Source organism: Octodon degus, unplaced genomic scaffold, assembly GCF_000260255.1.
Source record: "Octodon degus isolate 3935 unplaced genomic scaffold, OctDeg1.0 scaffold00078, whole genome shotgun sequence".
Lineage (NCBI taxonomy): Eukaryota > Metazoa > Chordata > Mammalia > Rodentia > Octodontidae > Octodon > Octodon degus.
In genome coordinates, this window is record NW_004524654.1 from 5,468,394 (window position 1) to 5,481,493 (window position 13,100).

The 13,100-nt window shown below is 36.6% G+C and overlaps 1 long non-coding RNA gene and 1 other non-coding gene across 2 annotated transcripts; one reads left to right on the forward strand and one right to left on the reverse strand.

Moving 5' to 3' along the window:
* The first annotated feature begins 267 nt into the window (after positions 1-267).
* On the forward strand, positions 268-10,166 carry LOC111818046. Its single transcript, XR_002822120.1, has 3 exons — positions 268-344; positions 2,352-2,483; positions 10,086-10,166. It is a non-coding gene; the product is annotated as an uncharacterized LOC111818046 (long non-coding RNA).
* LOC111818058 lies at positions 1,659-1,765 on the reverse strand. Its single transcript, XR_002822127.1, has one exon. It is a non-coding gene; the product is annotated as a U6 spliceosomal RNA (small nuclear RNA).
* Positions 10,167-13,100: the final 2,934 nt, after the last annotated feature.

Below are 13,100 nucleotides of genomic sequence, written 5' to 3' on the forward strand. Positions count from 1 at the left end.
ATTAAAATAACATTTTCAAATACTGTTTTTCAAAGAAGTTTGACTGTAAACATGAAGGTTCAAAAATGCCATTCTCATCTAAGATCATACTTATTCTGATTTTTAAAAATTCTTCAAATGAATTGATTTTTATAAAAGAATCAATTTGCTTTCTTCAAGTTATAACAGATTATCCTAGTAAAGAAAACTTGGAAGAGCTTAGCATAGATAGACTTTAAGTGCAATGTGAACACTTATTGTACTGTGACCACTTATTTCTTTGTTAACAGTTGTACAGTTTTTTGAAAAAGGAATTGAAATCACTTGAACTGGAAGAATTTTATAGTTCACCAGTTTGTCCAAAGGTGAGCTGACAGGAAGAGGGCCTAGCTGTTAGGTCTCATTAGTACCAAGAGTCTGGTATTTCTTTGGCAAAGTAAATGTAAATCTAGTACCTGGCTGTGAGCAAAGAAGATAAATAACATGCCCAATGATGGCTGTGCGAAATTCAGATCATAAAAAAGCCAATCTGAACTGTCAGATATTTGTTTTTTTTTTTTTTATTTTTTATTTATTTATTTATTTATTTTTTATTTTTTTTCAAAGTTTTATTGACAAACATATAGCAATGAGACAGTTTCAAATCATATCGGAAGGACAGTTTCAACAAATAATACACTGCATATATTCTTCTTAGTGGTTAATTGCTGTACAAGATGCGGACTTGTGATCCCATTTACAAACACCATTAGAACAAATCATTCTATTCATTAAGAGAATGCAACTATATATCTATCCCAACCTCTTTGAATACACAGATACAAAATGGACATTCATCGGTATACCCCATTTTTTCTAAGTTCCATTATTGAATATTATAGGTGTGTAAACTCAGCAAAATATTCTAAGAGTTCAGTAGCCCATAATAGCATTGGGTCTTATATTTAACTGGCAATGTCAGAAATTATTGACCTGAGTCCCCCACAGCTCAAGCCAACAGCATGGCTTTATTTCTTATATTTCGACTTCATACTTTTCTACTGGATGGTTAAGACCAAGGTAAAGCAGGACCTATGCAACAAGAGTTGTAGCTTTTTGGTCTGAGAAGGTCAGTGAAATGCCCTCAGGATTTGTCCTGAGATCCTGTACCTCAGATTGTAGAACCTTCATCAGTGCAGCCATGTGGATGAGTCACGGCCATGCTTGGCCAATGTGCTCTCTGTGAAAGCCTGAGAGAGTGTCTTCTCCCCATGTGACTCTCCTTAGGCACACTCTACGTCATCGATCACTTTCCTCTTTGGCCCCATAATCTTCTTGATCAGAAAATTTGGGACACTACCGAGGTACATGACGTTACAGTACAGGTTCTCATATGTCCTGAGTCTTAATTGACCTTAGAAGGTTAGGGCCAAAATATTGGCTTTCCTTGTATCCTTCCTTTTTCTCTAATTTGGTCTGCAAACTTAGGTTGTTAACCATCCAGAAGAAAAGCTTATTGTTATTATCAAACGATTTGGGCTATCAATCTTAACCTCACTATCTCACTGCATTTCAAACATCTTAGGCATAATAAGGAACAGGTATTTTTCATCAAGTATTGATATGTTGAACTTTAAGTCCCTACATAATATGATAAAAAAACATTTAAAAATTAGATTATATTTTAAAAAATAGGATAAAAAAATATGGAATGCTTCATGAATTTGCGTGTCATCCTTGCGCAGGGGCCATGCTAATCTTCTCTGTATCGTTCCAATTTTAGTATATGTGCTGCCGAAGCGAGCACATGAACTGTCAGATATTTGAAGAGTAACAATTTTATTCCTCTTGTGAGCACAGCATGTATTTATTATGTAAACTTATTATAGAAATTCTTTCGTGTACATACAAGAAAGATCTGTGATTGGCATGCGACTTGCTGAATTATAGTTTCTTCTAAGGGTTTTGATTAAAACTCCTCTTAATTGCAATTACGTAATAGGCTATTTTACTGGGATATTTGTGAGATATATATATCTGACTCTAAACATTTAACAAATCCTGGTACATGGTAGGTGTTCAGTAAGTGTCAAATTAAGTTCAATAAGTAAATAAATGAATAGTTTTGTAATATTGGCTATGCTACTTGCTAAACTTTTTTTTTAATTTAACTTTTGCATTGTCCCTCTTGTATGAGAAACTGATACTGTAAATAAGGACCAAATATATATAATAGATATTGTGAAATAGGAATGAATTGTTCAAATGGGAAGGGGAACTACGGAAGGAGGAGGGGAAATGAAAGGGAAAAGAAAATGTGGGTTATTTGCTAAACTTAAGAGAGAAAAACCTCTCTATTTCTAGAAATAATGTCACAAATACATGTTTTCTAGAGCTGCCATTACACAGAACCAAACTGAGCAGCTTGGAAGCAGAAATGTATTGTTTCATTGTCCTGGAGGCCAGAAAGTGGAGGTGAAGTTGCCTGTAGGTGTGGATTCTTCTGAAGTCTGCTAGGGAAGAATGTAAGTAAGTTTCTCTCTTAGTTCCTATGCTGCTTTATCTTTATCTCCCTCTGTTGTTTCCCTCTATGTGAATCTATGTCCAAATTTTCCGTTTTTTCTGTACACAGTCCAATTGGATTATGGGCCACAATAAACAATACCTCCTTTTAACTTTATTGTCTGTCAACAAAGACCACAGAGCGCTGTCTTGTAGCCCTCTGCTTCACCACTCCCATTCATTACATTCCATAATTGGGGACATTGTTATTTGCAGAAACACTTCAGTTATTTTGGAATACAAAGAGCAGATTTCCCTAACTTAAAGTGTCTTAAATTAGAGAATATTTGTTACATAATAAGGCTGAAAGTAAAACACTCTAGCAGTTAAATGACATTATTAGGTAGGGTCTATTGTTTTCCTTTGTCGTTTTCAGCATATCGGCTCCATTCTCACACTAGCTTCTTCCATGAGCACACCAGGCTCACATAACCTCTCCTGCTTGATAAGAATCTAGGAGCCGATACTTGGTAGGCAGCTTACGGCTCTTACTCACTGTAGAGGACTCGAGGAATAGTGGCGGTTCAAACTAAGAAAGGTAGCCAATTGCTTCTTCTTGTTGGAAGCACTGGTGGCAAGACATTGTATCACTTAGAATGCTTTTGACAATAAGTAGCAGAAAAACCAACTCAAAATGGCTTAAGTAGAACAATTATTAGTTTACATAAGTGGAAGTCTAGAGGTAGGATAGAAAGTCCAGCAAGTTTTCTGGAATGTGTCATTGGCTAGGTACATTCATAACTATTCCTTCATCAACCCATTCTAAGTAAATACCATGTGCTGTTTGAATTAATCATGAGTTCTTACACCAGTTATAGACAAATGAACTTTTGTGATTAGTAGATTTATCCTGACCTGCCTCAGTTGCCAGAGCCATAAATCTGATCATGTTATATTTTTGCTTAAACCTATTGCCAGCTGTGCACAAGAGTTTGACCCAATACTCCTTACCCCAGCCGCAAGGGTTATACTGAGAGACTTCTGCTTACTTTGCATTTCCTTTTGTGATTTACAGTCCTGTTCTCAGTCCATGTTCCAGCCACTCTGACAACTACTCAGTTTCTCAAATTAACCAAGCTCTTTCATGATCCTCTTCCCCCTCTTCACTACCTTTTTGTAATTAGTCTTTTTCTTTCAGATATTCTCTAAGGATCATCTCCAGTTTAGATGCCCCACTTATGAATACTTTTATCATACATAGCACACTGTATTAAAGATATTAATTTAATGATCTTTCCTCTCATTAAAGGACTATGTCATCTTTGCCTTTGTACCTTCAGAGTTCAGAATAATACTTAACAGTGACGAGGTAGTTTCTAAAGATTTCTTGGGTGAAGACATTTATTTTTTCTTGTATTTGCTAGTAATTATAATTGTAATCATTTGTTAAACAGAATTTAAATGTGGATAGTATAATAGACACTACATTTTTTTTTACCTCATTCAATTTTAACTGTTGATATATGACTAGGAATCATTATCATCATTTTTACAATGAAGAAATAGACTCAGAGTTGAGCCATTTGTGTAAAATTAAGTGACAGAGCGGTCAATACCAAGCCTATCAATATATTAGTCAGCTTTTCTATCACTGAAACAATACCTGATATTTACAACTTAAAGGAGAAGAGGTTTAATTTGGATCATAGTTTTGGGAGTTCACCTTGTGGTTATCTGGCTAAAGGCAGAAACATTATGATGAAAACAAAGTTGCTTGTTCCCAGAGTTCATTGTGACTCGGAACAGAGGAGGGCAGTACTACTAGAAAGGGTCAGGAGAGCAATCAGATAGACACAGACCCCAAAGTCGTGCCTCCATGGCCCCCCAGTTATACCAGGAAGGGTGCTACATCAATCCTCCCATCAGCCTGACACAAAGAAGCTTTTTTTGGTACAGGGTCTCACTAAGCAGCTTGTACGTGTAGTAATCCTCCTGTTTTCAGCCTCCCCATTGCTGAGATAACAGGCGTGCAACACCACAGCCAGTCTTGGTGGCCAGCTCAGCATACCTGGGAGTGTAGCCGGTGTAGCATATGGTGCCAGGAATCAAACCCTGGTCCTTGCCCTTGCCTGAGCAGGCGCTTAGTCTGCTGAGCTATCTCACTGGACCACTACCAACACAATGAGATTTAATCACCATGATCAAGTTCCAAACTTTTGGGGTTTTTATTCTTTTTTTCTTTTCTCTATATGACATGTTAGGGAGATTCCCCTCTAGTATTGTAGATAAAAATGTAGACTGGGTGTTTTGCTTTTATGAGGTGACGGCCTTCAAGATCAATATCCAGGGGGCCGGGGAGATGACTCAGTAGAATAAACACTTGCCTGGCAAGCACAAGGACCTGAGTTCAATCCCTGGTTTCTCAAAAAAAAAAAAAAAAAAAAAAAAAAAAAAAAAAAAAAAAAAAAAAAAAAAAAAAAAAAAAAAAAAAAAAAATCAATATCCAGTGGTTCTAGTCAGTATCTAATGGTGGGAAATTGATAATCTTAATATTGTCCCAGGCAGATATTCAGGCAGTAGGTAATTCTTCAACTAAGCAGGCACTATTTTCGTGGCTCAGGGTTATTATTCATCTTCAGAAAACAGCCGGGGCAAATGCTGAGTGTAAGACATAAGAATCAGTCTTTCATGAAATCAGATCCAGAAGTGGCCATATATCCGCTGCTCAGCCAAACAGACTAGGACTCCACACAATTCTCCATTTTACAGTGAATTGAAATATAAGGCATGATCACAAAAATATGGTAAATGATTATGCTTTTCAAAATTATAACATTAAGCCCCCTCAAAATACTTGCCCTCACTTTGAGCACATTTACCCCATCCTGTCATACTTGCCCTTTTCTGAAGCAGCTCTGGAAGTCGTCTTCCATGCGGGTCTTCAGCTGCCCTGTCCTGGCTGCCTCCATGTCTTGAATCAATTCAGAAAGTTTACCTGAGTAGAGTTTGCACAGTGCCAGAGTTGGTTAATAAGAGACTGAGGACACACCACAGTGTTTTCATTTGACAGAAATTTCCATAAATATTATGAATCAATTTAGGATATTGAGGCACTCATAACAATGAGCTGTAAAAGGCTCAAGTCAACAACTGCTGACATTGCCAGTCCTACGGATAACCCACTACTATTATGAACTACCAGACTATATTGGATTATTTTGCTGAATTCACGCACCTACAATATTTAAATGGCAAAGGAATACCCATGTCTGACAAAACTAAACAAAAAAAGGGGACATAAATGAAGGACCATTTTGTATCTGTAGATACAAAATAGGATAGATATATAGCTACTTTCTCTTAATGCAGTGAGAAGAAAGACTTGTGCTAATAGTATTTGGACAGGATATCATGTCTGCATTTTGTACTGTGAATAACTACTACGAAGACAACAATATGTGATGTATTAATTATTGTAACTGTCCTACTAACCTGTTTTGAAACTGTCTCATTGCTATTTGTTTCTCAATAAAATTAATTAAAAAAAACCCCAAAACAGTGTAACTAGACATTCACAAAAGAAGACACCCAGAACTCTTCAGAAAGCAGCAAGATCAATGTGACAAGTGCAGGAGAAGTAAATGGGAGTATATGGAGAGGGATTAATGGCAGGGTGTCCTTTATTGTAATCAGTTTTTTTTTTTTAAATTTAAACATTTGCTATATATTTTGATCACACCTTGTACTAAGTGAAGAACTGAAGTTCAAGCCCAGTGATACAATATATTGAATCTTCTGATATATTCTCTACCTGAGACCCAGTAATTGAAAATGATATGTGAGGACTCCCGTGATGTTCAGAATTGATACCATTCCCCTGGTGAATCAGGCAGTGACCAGAGAGGAAAAAAATGTTTTGAGCAGCTTCCTAGGTAAGGAACTCATGTCAAGCAATTGCTAAATTAGTGGTTAGAAAGAGAAATCGATTTTCTTTGTCCTAACTTAATTTGTTTTTAAATTTAAAGAAAAAGAATCCTCAATTACATATTGTATTTATACTTGCTTATTTTATTATGCACAAAGAAAAGCTAAGGAACATACATTTTTAAATCTGCTTATTTCTTCCAGAAAAATATTTTTTCTTACTAAGGGTTCTTGCCTTTAAAGAAATAGCATAAAATATTTGAATTATTTTCTTTTTTGAGTTAAAATTTAAATTTAAAAAGATTAAAATCATTTATTCATTTATTTATTTGGTAGGGTCTTGCTATCAGCTCAGACTCACAGTGATCCTCCTGTCTCAGCCTCGCCAGGGCTGGGATTACAGGCACACGCCAACATGCCTGGTTTCAGTGGTCCGCCACTCCAGGGCCAACATAGAATGCAGTGCCATGGATTGATGGATCGAACCTGGGTTTGTGCTTGCCAGGCAGGCGCTTAGACTGCTGAGCTATCTTCCCAGTCCTATTTTGGATTAAAAAAAATTTTTTTAAATGCATTTAGTACAGGGCCTACAGGGTCTCACTACACATATTGGACTCATAGTCATCCTCCTGTTTTCAGCCTCCTAAGTACTGGAATTACAGGTGTGCACCACCATGCCCAGTCTCAATTGCAGGCACAGCACACTGGGGATCCAACTCCAGTCCTTGCATCTGCCTAAGCAGGCACTTTAGTCCCCTGAGCTATCTGGCCAGCCCTTGGATTAAATTTTGATGGCCTATTTCAAAAGCCTTGTGCATAAGACCGTCTTTTGCCCATTCGTTTAAGACATACCTGGATCCAAGTCTCTGCAATCTTTTTATCATTCAGCAAAGTATACTTGGCCTTAACCATGAGCTCAACTTCTCCTGGTATTCAGTTCAGACTTTGAACAGAAAGCTATAGGGAGTCTCACTCAATACTGGGAGGCTAGAACCTTTGTTGCTGGTCTAGCTTTGATTAAGTTCTGACAATAAATTTGTCTCATATTCCAACGCCAGCTTGCCCTGCTTGTGCTCAGGATAGTTGCCTTAGGCTGAAGCTGAAAGCTGATCATATGTGGGAAAGCAGGATGAAGCCTCATTGCAGTCAAGCTACCTCAGTGCTGAGAAAAACATCCTGCTTGGACCTTGTTGGCTATTAGTTGCTAGGCAACCTTGTGTCTTATAACTTTGCAAAGGTATAAATAAATGCTCCTACTGTTGTTCTGGGGTCCTTTGCCAATCAGGCATGGTCCGCTACCTGACCTTAGCTATTATCTCTTGCCTTTACTTTCTAAATTCTCTCACTGTTTTCTCCCAGGGACCACCATTAGACCAACAAATACCTGCGGCTTCCCCGTGGCTGGTATCTGATTTCATATCCTCAAAGAGTCCTTTTATTCCCTATCATTCTGTGCTCTCTGTCTCTGATTGCCATCTCATTAGGTAGTACTTATCTGATCACAGACATTCACGATTTCTGATTGACCGCTGAATTTCCAAGCTGCTTTGCTCTGGGTTCCATGTTTTCTCCCATTGACACAACCCATTCTAACTATCAGAACCTATGACATCAGCTGTTTATTGCCACACCTTTTATTTTTTCTTTAAATTTTATTTTATTTTATATAGTATAAACAAAAACAAAAGCATAAACATATAACAAAAACAAGGACAAAAGCAGAGTAACATGCAACAATACATATGGTATAGATTTTCAAAACAAGAATAACCAATTAACAATGGTTGTTATATTACATATATTTATCATCAAATCTGTTGCTCAGATTAACAGAGGTATGCACGATTGAACAAATAATCGAACATTAATACTTGCTTTCAATAAACCTTAAATTTTTCTTGTTCTTTTTACTTTTTTAAACATTTATTTTAAAAAGACTATAATCATACTTGATAAGACATTAGAAATGGTATTGCTGGGATGAAATACCTGGCACCCAAAGTTAAAGAAGGAGAGGTTTAGTTTAGCTCACACTGTGGGAGTTTCAGTCTGTATACAGCTGGCTCTAAGGCAGTGTGGTGTGGCAGAGGGTCATCCCAGAGCCGAAACCGTTCATGACAAGGTAGACAGAAGGCAGCGGTCAGCAGCAAGCAAGCCTCCCTTTCCCTTTTAGCCCATCTAGGTGCCAAACCTTTTAGATAGCATACAGTTCTATTACTGGGAAAATTGGTCCTGAGGCCAGCAGGAATTGGCCTCTGTCCTTTGTGTTGCCAATGAAACAATTCAGATGAAGCTAGGCACAATGACACATGCCTATCATTCCAGCCCCAAGAAAGCCCGGCAGGAGGATCACAAGCTAGAGTTCCACCAAAGCAATTTAGCAGGACACTGCCTCAAAATGAATGGCAAAAAAAGAATGGCTGGGACTTAGCTCAGTGGTAGAGAATTCCTGGCTTCAGGTCCTAGTACTGCAAAACAGAAAAATAAAATAAAAGAATCGACAAGACAGATAGGTAGCACAAAGACAGAGAGTGACTACACCTGTAAGTGAGAAGTCAGACAGTGCCACAAGTGTAGGCATCTGCTTTGAGTGGGAGTGTTGATATCTTTTCTGCACAGGTGAGCAATTTGTGGGTTTCAGGGAACTATGATAATTTTCATTGTTTTGTCTACATGCTGTATATGCTCATCGTATTTTTATTGAAGGTACTCTGCAATATGGATATCTCACTGTTGCAAAATGTCTTCCTGGTTCTTTTCAAATGGTCATTGTGCTCTTGGTGGGGGTTGGGGATCTTAATCCTGTAAAAACTGACAAATGAAAAAGTCCTAATCTAAATCAGGTCTCAGTCTAAAGCTGGAAGGTCTTTAAAAGAATGTTACCCTTTCTAACAGCATTGGGCTGTAGGCCATGGCAACTGGAAATGCTATAGGCCTTGTTCTTGAAATAGATAGCTCCAAGTTGTTTGGGGTCTAAGACCTAATAAATGTCTATAAATGCATCATACACTGACATCTTGTTTCTTAACTGCAACTGCAAGGTGCACTGTTGTGGATCCTCTGTGTCCTTCAGGTCTCCTAATGTGCAACTATCAGCCTAGCTGTTCTGCATTGCCCCTTATCCCTCACTGGTTGGGTCTCTTTCTAGGTGTGCAGCTTCACCATGAAGCAATTAACACAGCTATGTATCTAAAATTTGTCTTTAGTTCAGAGAATTTACTAGACTTTTGTAGTGGATAGAATTGAAGCAATGTAGGAATTTTGAGCCTGAACATTACTGTTGGCTGGAAAGACTGACAAGTGGAAACATGAATAGCATAACAATATTAAGTCACAATATGCATGTTAATTCAAGTTAAAGTATTTTAACTTGGAACTCTATATGGGACACTTCAGTCACTTCCAAGCATTGATGTCTTGAGACTTGATGTAATCCCACTCACATATGTTTTGGATTATGCAGTTTAAAGGATAAGAAAAGTAACTATTTTCTTCAAATGAGAAACAGAACTCAAAAGAATAAACTTCCCAAAACATGAAAATTAATTTGCGTACTCTTTGGAGGCAGGGAGAGTTTGTTTTTATTAATTTCAGTATACTCAAAGAGAAAAAGCATAAGTAAAACTATTGTTTCTTGACTGTAAAACAAGTTTCCACCCTTATTTTCTCTCCCTCTGCCATCTGCCACTAAATGTGCTCAGGATCTCTGTTGGCTGTGTACCAACAGGATTTCCAAAGTGGCTAACCTGGAAGCTGGATGTATGAAAGAGCCCTCAGCCCACAGCTCTGCTTCACTAGGGTGAGAGTCAAGTCATTACCCTTGGGTGGACAAGTACAGAGTGAATCTTCCAGCAAACACCTAAAGCGCCAGGTTCTGAGCCAGGCATGGGGCAGCAGCAGATCCAGCAGATCCAGTTTCAAGTGTGGCTTGAAACTTGTCTAATTTGGGGACCTTTGTTAATAAAAAAAAATCTTAATTATAAATAAAAAGTAAGTATGAAAATAGAGAAAAAATTATGACCAATTTAAGCTTTGAAAAGCTAATAAATACCACTAAAATGACAAAATGTAGGAAATGACATATTTTATTAACTAATTGTATGACATACCATCATAATATTTTCACTATATTTTATCTATATATTAAACTTTACATATAGCAATAATTTTGTAAATGCTTTTTAGATATAAAATAAGGGATATTTTAATTAAGAATTTAGATAGTTACTTTTAGTCTCATCATTTATTATTAGTAATGTTACTTAGCCTTTTAAAACATGAGAAAACTGCTGGGCATGGTAGCACATCCCTGTAATTCCAGCACTCAGGAGGCTGAGACAGGAGAATCATCATGAATTTGAGGCCAGCCTGGCTGTAAAGTGAGTTCAAGACCAGCCTGAACTACATAGTGAAACCATGTCTCAAAAAGACAAAAAAAAAAAAAAAAAAAGATATTGGAAAACTGTTCTCAAGCTTTTTTTCAAATGTACTAAGATTTGTGGAATTTAAAATCTTAGTAATCAGAACTATTATTGCTGTCCTTGTGTAGTTAATGAGTCTCATATCTTTATTGGTTATTTCATATCAAAGTCAGTGAAAAATTTTAATACTTTATCAGTGCATTCATATTTTGAGTTATATAGAACACTACGTACTCAACGTCACATAACATTTAATATTTCTCAGGGTCATTGCCCAGAAATTCAGAAAACACTGTGCTCCTTCTGTTGGTATTCCCTATGTTTTCTACCACACCCTTTCTCCTTGCTGCTTTGGTCTTTTGTTCTGCTCTTTGGTCTCATTTTGTTTTGCTTTTTTTTTTTTTTTTTTTTTTTGTCTATTTGTTGTTATATGAAGGGGTCTGTGTTAGTGTCTGAACAGCCAGAATTATATGCAAGCTCTACAGACTAATGTGTGTAATACTGAGGTCTGGCAATGCTAGGATCAGAAGGTAATGTGATTGTACCACTGAAGAGAGAAGTGGGGTTTGAAATACAAAAACAGCCAAGAAAGACAGGATGTTCACACATTGATCATGGCTTTTGAGAATCAGTTGCAGAATTTGATAGAAAATAAGAAGGCAGGATTTCTTTTTCCTTTTCTTTCCTTTTTTAATCAGTTGCACAGCTGATATATGGCCATCTGTTTCTCTTGGTGAAATACAAATATTTGTAGATAGCCTTTAGAATTAATTAATATCAATTATAGGAAATATTGATGCAATTTAATAAAATAGAACCAGATCTTATATATTGCACTAGAAAGAAAGGAAGTCTTAACTGAGTTCTGAGAGAAGTCCTAAAAATGTGCTCCAGGTTGAGGCTGCAAACAGTTTTCACAGGCCTCCCACTACTGCTAAGTCTGTAAGTACTGAACCATATGTTTCTCTCAGGAGTAAAAATATGAAGTTAGAAATTTTACTAAGGAAAATTCTCTTGTTTTTCTTATGTCTGTTGATCAGGTTCTTAATTGTCAAAGTGCATTCATTGGTTAGTGCCCTGTGAGGCATACCCGTCAATGACCTAGTCTTTGTTTTTATTTTTTGTAGTACTTGGCTTCCCTGGAATATCATGATCTGGAAAATTATACTACTTGTTTCTTTTATACTACTTGTTTCTACATGTCTTTAAGACCTATATAGTTCTTCTTGCTTCAAAATGTTGCAACATACAAATTCAAATTCAGATAAGCCAGATATCATGAATTCTTTTGAAAGGTTAAAAGAAAAAGAGATAACAGATAGTGACCTTGATTTTACTAATCACATTAACTTAGTATTTTGGTTCTATAGTTTAGTAAATATCTATCTATCTATCTATCTATCTATCTATCTATCTATATCTATATCTATATCTATATCTATATCTATATCTATATCTATATCTATATCTATATTACAGAATGGTACTGTAGTCAGTCCTCAAATTCAATTTTAGGAAATCCTTTTTTCATATGTATTTGTTGAAAACATATCTTTTAAAATCATCTGTTTTGAAACTGCTGATAAAAATTAAGTTTGACATTTCTTGTCTTCAGAGAAATACAAATTAAAACAATGCTAAGATTCTATCTCACACGAGAAAGAATGGTAATCATTAGGAAATCAAAAAAATAGCGAATGCTCACATGGCTGGGGTGAAAAGGAGCCCTCCTGTGTTATTGGTAGAGAAGTAAAGTAGTACAACCATTATGGAAATTCCTCAAAGAGTATTATTAGAAACTCCATATGATCCAGCCATCTATCTCCCTTCTAGATATCTTCCCTAAAGAGCTCAAGACATCAGACTGTAGTGACACATTCATACCAATATTTACAGGAGCACAATCCACAGAAACTGAATCCTGGGAGCAGCTTGTGTACACATCAACAGGTAACTGGGTAAAGAAAATGTGGTATCTCTACATAATGGAATACTACTCGGCTACCAAGAAGAGTAGATTTGAGACATTTGTAGGAAAATGAATGTACTTGGAAAATACAATGCTAAGTAGAAATACAATGTCTGTAGAATCAGACACACAAATTTGAGTACGAAAGTACCTCTCATATGAATAAGACAAAAGACAAAGAGTACAGTAGGGGATAGATAGAAGGAGACAAGGGGATAAATCTCTTGCAAATGGCAAGGGGTCGAAGAGAATGTGGGTGAGAGGAGAGCAGGAGGGGACGGGAAAATAAGTACAAGTATGCTATGTACAGGAACTTTTTTTTTTTT